Source organism: Aptenodytes patagonicus, chromosome 7, assembly GCF_965638725.1.
Source record: "Aptenodytes patagonicus chromosome 7, bAptPat1.pri.cur, whole genome shotgun sequence".
NCBI classification, from domain to species: Eukaryota; Metazoa; Chordata; class Aves; order Sphenisciformes; family Spheniscidae; genus Aptenodytes; species Aptenodytes patagonicus.
The window spans coordinates 31,685,844-31,691,973 of record NC_134955.1 but is presented as its reverse complement, the minus strand read 5'-3'; the positions used below and the strand labels follow the sequence as shown (position 1 = coordinate 31,691,973).

Sequence of the window (6,130 nt, the reverse complement as noted above, 5' to 3'; positions counted from 1 at the left end):
CCCCTCCATAGCCGCCTGAGCGCCCCTCTGCGCTGCGTGCAGCCGTTATCCCTCCCCGCGGGCGGGCCGGCGCCGTTCCGGCACTGCAGTCGCCATAGAGACCGCGCCGCACGCCATGGGGCCGAGGCTGGGCCGGGGGGCGCCGTTCTAGCCCCCGCCCCGCGCCGCGCAGACCATCCCCCGCGGCGGCCGGGGGCGCCGGGCTCCGCAGGGACTCTCCGTGCCCCGCGCCGCCCCGAGGAGCCGCTGCCGCCTCGGCCCTGTTCCAGGTGAGGAGACGCGGCGCTGCGCGACGGCCGTCGCCGTTAGCCCTGCGCGCCCGCCGGCGCGGGCCCCGGCAGCCGGGCGGAGGTGTCCCCGGAGGGCGCTTCGGCCGCCTCAGCGGGGCGCGGCCCTCGGGCTCCGGCGGCCGAGCCCCCGCCGCCGGCCCGGCCGCAGCCGTTGCTGCGTGGGAGCCGCGTCGCGGTTTCTCTCCCCGCGGGAGAGAGAGTTTGCCCGGCGCGGGAGCTCCGGGAGGCCACGGCCCGCCCCGAGAGGGGGTTATTGCAGCCGGGGGTGCGCAGGCAGGACGGGACGATCCTTTCTGTGGAGTTAAGGTCAGCGGGTCTGGCGGGCTCCAGCAGCAGTCATCGCCGCCCCGGCCTCTACGGAGAATTCAAATTTATAGGTACGAGATTTTTTTTGTCCCTCCCACTTGCTGCAGGAAGGCGAACGGTACATGTATTTACGTGTTCTGATGGCGAAACATCCCCGTTTTAAAATAGCTGCATCTATATTTCCAGTTCTTAATTGTGGCATGCGTGAACGGATGCGTATGTGGGCAAGGCTGGATGGGGAATCTGTCTGTCGTCTAGCGCTTTAAGTGCTGGAGCCATTAACAGCAGTTGCATCAATATATGAATACTTATACGCCTGCCTAGGCCACAGATGCACTCACTGCGGTGGTAATAGTAAACATATAAACTGCATATAGAAGAAGTTTAAAAAACATTATTATACATACTTTTAGCTTTAAGAAAAAGGAAATAGGGAAATACCTTTTTCCTAAGTCTACAGATGATCTCTGGAGCTGCAACTGCATCCTTGTACTTCTGTTGTCACTCTAGAGCAAAAGCAATGAGAGGACAAAGATCGGTACGAGGTTTCTAACCTCTGGTGTGAGCCAGAGCAGTTGGGAACAACTGCTGGTGTGAACGGGGATGGATTTGCAAATATTAACAATATTAATGTATTATCCGTGGGGGCGGGGGATGGACACAAAGGAAAGACCCCTGACTATAGCACAGCCTTTTGAGAACCTTCTACCGCATTTACAAGTAAGCTGGAAAGGACTATAGAAAATGAGTTATAAAATAGGTTGTAATGGCTTTCTTAGTTTAGGCTGTCTGTGCAGAACCAGTTGAATTTCAGCTTAAATGTTCAGTATCAGTAAGCTATATTGACAAGAAGGTTGAGAGCCCTAAAATAAAACATACTCTATTTATTTTAAAATCGCATTAGCCTTAAAGCGAGTGATTAGTTTCCATGTTGTGGTTCTGGAAAAAACGAGTAGAATTTTTATATATTCTGTGTAGTTAATGCCAAGCCTCTGTTGAACACATGCTATTCTTGTAGGTGTGTTAGCTCATTTTAGCTGTTGTATCTGAGAAAACAAAATATTAGAGCTTGTTTTGCTGCTCTTGTTTGATTTTGGAAATTTTTTTGGGGTCTTAATGATGTGAACTTATGGTACAAAGATACCCAACATTTTTATTCTGTGTTAAATTGCACAGAATACTTTATTGATGATGATTCCTTTGTTTTACGGTGCGAATTACATTTAACAAAGTATTAAAACTTTTTTAACTTGTTAAACCAGAAGTATGCTTATTAACATTTGTTTGGCTTGCCAAAGAATTATATCTAGGAAAGTTGGACTACAGTAGTATGTATATTCATTGGTCAAAAGTTACTTTGAAAATAGTGCATCAAGATATCATAGTTTAAAAAATGTGAAGATGGAATCAATTGTCTCTGACAAATACTTTGTTCTTCTCTGATATATTTCAGATGTACCATTATGCTCTTGAAGTTCAACATCTTTTTAAACTTCCTATTTTGGAAATGATGGGGTTAGAATGAGAACAGCAAACTGAGCGACTGGAATATCGTGATGTTGGTTAGGTTTAGTGTAGTCACTGTACTGCTGCTGTGTGCTGCAGGCTCTGTTACCTCTAACATCACAAATTCCAGAGAGGTTTTTCCAGTGTGACTGATTAAATCAAGAAAGATTTTTGAGTATGACAAAAGAGAGAGATGAGTGGAGTTTTCCCTGTTCGAAACTGATTTCTAAATGATCAGCTTCTACCAGTTCTAGATAGATGTTTAACCTTCTGTACACATTGCTTAGTGTGTGAAGTTGCACTATATGGTATATTAATATACTACTGTGTTTTCTGTGTTAGCGAAGACTTGTTTATTTAGTGGGAATGAATTGATGTTCTACAACAGGAGATTGACAGTTTATGTGTATTCCTGTGTGTTGTGTTGTCTCTTTCTCCTGCTCTGGGAAGGCACTACACAAAGCCTTTGTGTTTGGCTAGAAGGGAGGAGAAACAGCTGCCTTTTCAGTACAAGACACTAGGATTTGTAGTGGTCTCACAGGGATGCGTTGTTGTACATGGACCAGCCACTGTCCTTCCTCTCTCATTCTAACCGTTAAAGCACTTTCTCCTCACGGCAGAGAAACCTGAGCTTCGTTTGACTGATCTCGCAGAGCAGTGTGTTGCGCCATGGATCTAGCAGATCAGTCTGATGGCCCATTGTTAAAGTATAGATGGGCAAGAATTAAAACATGCAAAATTGACTAAATGCAAGGTGTACATGAAGAAATCCAAGAGCTACAGATCATGTTGTGTTTAAAAATTACTTAGTATCAACTTGATTTCTTGTCCATGATTGGGATGAAAGAAACTTGTTCAAATGGTTAATCTTTTATTTGTTTTGTTTAACAGTTTAGTATCTAGGTTACTTAAATGGGAATTAAACATGTTAACTTTAAGAAGAGGAAATAAAAATTATTTCAGTTGGATGAGAGAGTACAACTAAATGGAGCAGTTTCATTTTTCTGCTTTCCATGCACTAATAGAGTGCTTGAATGGTTGTACTGTATTCTGTGTCACAAAGAGGTGGAATAAAAGTTAACTTCCCTCTCTTTGTTGTGAACATTGAATACTATATAACGTGACTTTTAGTAACTGTATCTTGCATGTTCTTTCAAAATTACTTCTTTGAAAACATCATCCAGTCTTTTACTTACCCTTTACAACTTTATTATATTTGTTAAAATTTTAGAGTTGGATTCTTTCTCCCACCCCCCCCACCCTCCCCTTTCAGTGCTAGATGTTAAGTAGTGTGCTTCTGAGGCAATGTGGTAACTCGGATTTTTTTTAAGCTGTTTGTGAAATTGAGGTGCCATTCTTGGCAGTTTAAATTTGTAGTCTGTTTTTTTCTGTATTAGCTTATAGGTCACTAATCTTGAAACCTAAGTAGTGGAAAATTCAAACAATAAAATCTGACCTTTTGACGCTTTACCTCTTGATCTGGTTGAGTATCTTTTTCCCATTTTTGAGACATGGTGCAAGTCATAACTTTCAACAGCTCGTTCTTCAAACTTGTTTTTCAATTAATGGAAACAAATCTTTGAAAACCTTGAGGAATTTTTGGGGGAGAAGGGAAGGATTAAATTTGAGAGGAGGGCAAACTGGGAAACTGAAGAAGTCTTTAGCGTTTTTAACAAAACTGTATCGTGTTAAGAATTAAAAAACGTGTTCATTGTTATGTTCAGGCATGTTTTTCTGTGGTTCTTGTACTGCACAGTTGAGAACAATTCTGTGATGAAAAGCATAGCTCAAATGCTATTTCACGCTGTTGCTTTGTCTCTGAAGAGATTAATCAATTATTGAGAATTAGGTTATTTGCACTGATGAGGAACTCCATCCGGTAATTCTTCCTTTCAGAGAAATGTGGTGTATGTTGCTTAGCCTTGCATTGTGGGCAGGAGGAGCTTCTGAGTAGCTGGAAGAGTTGAAGGCTGGCTGGGTTTTCATGGATTAAGTTAACCAGCTCACTGATGGTATTGATGAGGAAAGTCATTTTTTCCAATACAAAGCTGTCTGATGTATAAAGAAAGGGTAAAATATGCTGAACTTGCTTTGAGAGCTTGTAAAAGATGTGAAGTCTTTTTAATATGAGGCCATTTTTTATATCTGGATGTTGCAAAGGGATTTGTTACTTGTTGCAGGGACAAGTTACTATCTGGAGCTAACATGGGGAAAAACTGAAATGATCAAGGTTGGTGTCTTCCCGGTCTGTTTAAATGGAAATAATTCTATTATGTTTTTGATGCACTTCTCTCACAACTGAAGTTATACAAAATTTGTATCCTGTGTTAATGGACGTGTTCCACTGGACTCATCCACAGTTAGGAAAGATCTTGCCTTTTAGAGTTTGTGTCTTTTCAGTACTTGGGAATTGTCTCCAGTCAGCAGCTGCTTACTGATTCTGAAAGAGGGGGTTCGTTCTGCTCTGTATCACTTCCCAGATAATTCTCAGATAATGTTTGTTGCTTCTGTCATGCAGTCTCTCAGGGTGTTAATGTTTTGTGAGGGTTTTAGCAACGCTTATTTGATACAGTGTTCTTCAGCAATGTAGTAAGAATGAGATTGCTTTGTTGTGTGGTGTATCAGCAGGATGTGTCTTGTTGCAGCTGTTAACGTTTACTGCTATAGTAATGCTTCAAATGCCACTCTTGGCGAGCAGTACGGCTTCTGAGCAAATTAAGTATGTCTGTTTAGCTTCACAGTGTTGAAGTATTTTAAAAAAAAAAAAGGGGGGGGGAGGTGATCTATAAATAGAGCATGCTTCTTTTCAGCATCAAACTGGTGACTTTTTAACACGTATTTGTATCGTTATTTTGTTTTAAATAATGTTATGTTGAGTTATTTACTGTCTTGAAATAATTAATTATTTTCCTGTCTTTCCATTTGTCAGCATCCTGAGTTAAATAGATCCAGAAAGGGCATTATCAACAGATTGAAATTGTATTAGATAAGGAATGACTGTGCTAGTCCTCGAGTTTCGTTGAATGCCCTGCCTTCATATGTGACACTTTGATTTTCCATTTCCAAGAGTCTATAAAATCAAAGTATAGTTCCCTAAGTCAAGTCAACCTGGAACAAATTGGCATATCGTACTCTGAGAGCTGAAGGAGGGGAATTGATATTGGATCACGACTCTTTTTCTGCATAAAGTTTATCTGCTGTTTCGTCAAGCTCTAGAGATTATTGTGATCATCATGATGATTTGGGTGAAATTATAGTTTTACAGTTTTGAGCAAGATGGTGTTTCCAGTGGGGAAACCTGTTGAACAATTTGTCTGGATGGAGAAAAATCATGAAAGAATCACAAGATAGATAGTGTGAAGAAAGTATTTATTGGTCTTGTGGAAGAAATGTGCTAGCTAACCCAGTCAGTTCTTGTCTTGACTAGGCGAGAACTAAGAAATTGATGCTGAAGCTGTGGAGCAAGCCGTGAGCGTCCCACAGTAAAGCAGATGCATGCAGGAAAGAAGCTCCATTATTGACTGTCTGGTGCTGGTTGTCATTTATTTATGGATACACATACATATAATCATATTTTTCATGTGTTAGCTCCTGTGGATAAAATTGCACATTATTGTTGAGCCAGTCTAACAGCTGGCTGCTGTTGTAAGTGGAAGATGATGTCCTCTGCCTGTGCCTCTTCTAGTGCCCATTGATCTCTGAGCTGCACTGATTCAACTGACTAACTTGACAGAGAATGATTGTAAGTAGGGAGTTGTTTATATTGCTTTTTTGCTGAGATAGGTTTATAACACTTGCTAGGTCATGCTGTTATATGCAACTTCACCCTGAATGTCTAGCTGAGATAGTAGTCATAACCAGATCCTTTCTACTACTGTAGCCTGGGTGCTCAGCTGATAGGTTTTTCTGCCTATTGTCAGCTCAGGGAGGAAGCAAGAGAAAGAGGAACATTTTATCCAAAAGGCTGCTTTGAGGCGATGTTGCAATTCCTTCTCTGTCGATTAGAAGGAAATTTGGGCTAGATGCTA

At 42.0% G+C, this 6,130-nt stretch overlaps 1 protein-coding gene across 2 annotated transcripts in view; it reads left to right on the top strand.

Annotated features, from left to right (window-relative positions):
- Window positions 1-205: 205 nt before the first annotated feature.
- Window positions 206-6,130, top strand: part of TTBK2 (tau tubulin kinase 2) — a 100,320-nt gene continuing 94,395 nt past the window's right edge. For both annotated transcript variants that reach the window (XM_076344692.1, XM_076344690.1), the window contains exon 1: window positions 206-269. The gene's annotated coding sequence lies outside the window, so the exon portion shown is untranslated. The remainder of the gene's footprint in view (window positions 270-6,130) is intronic.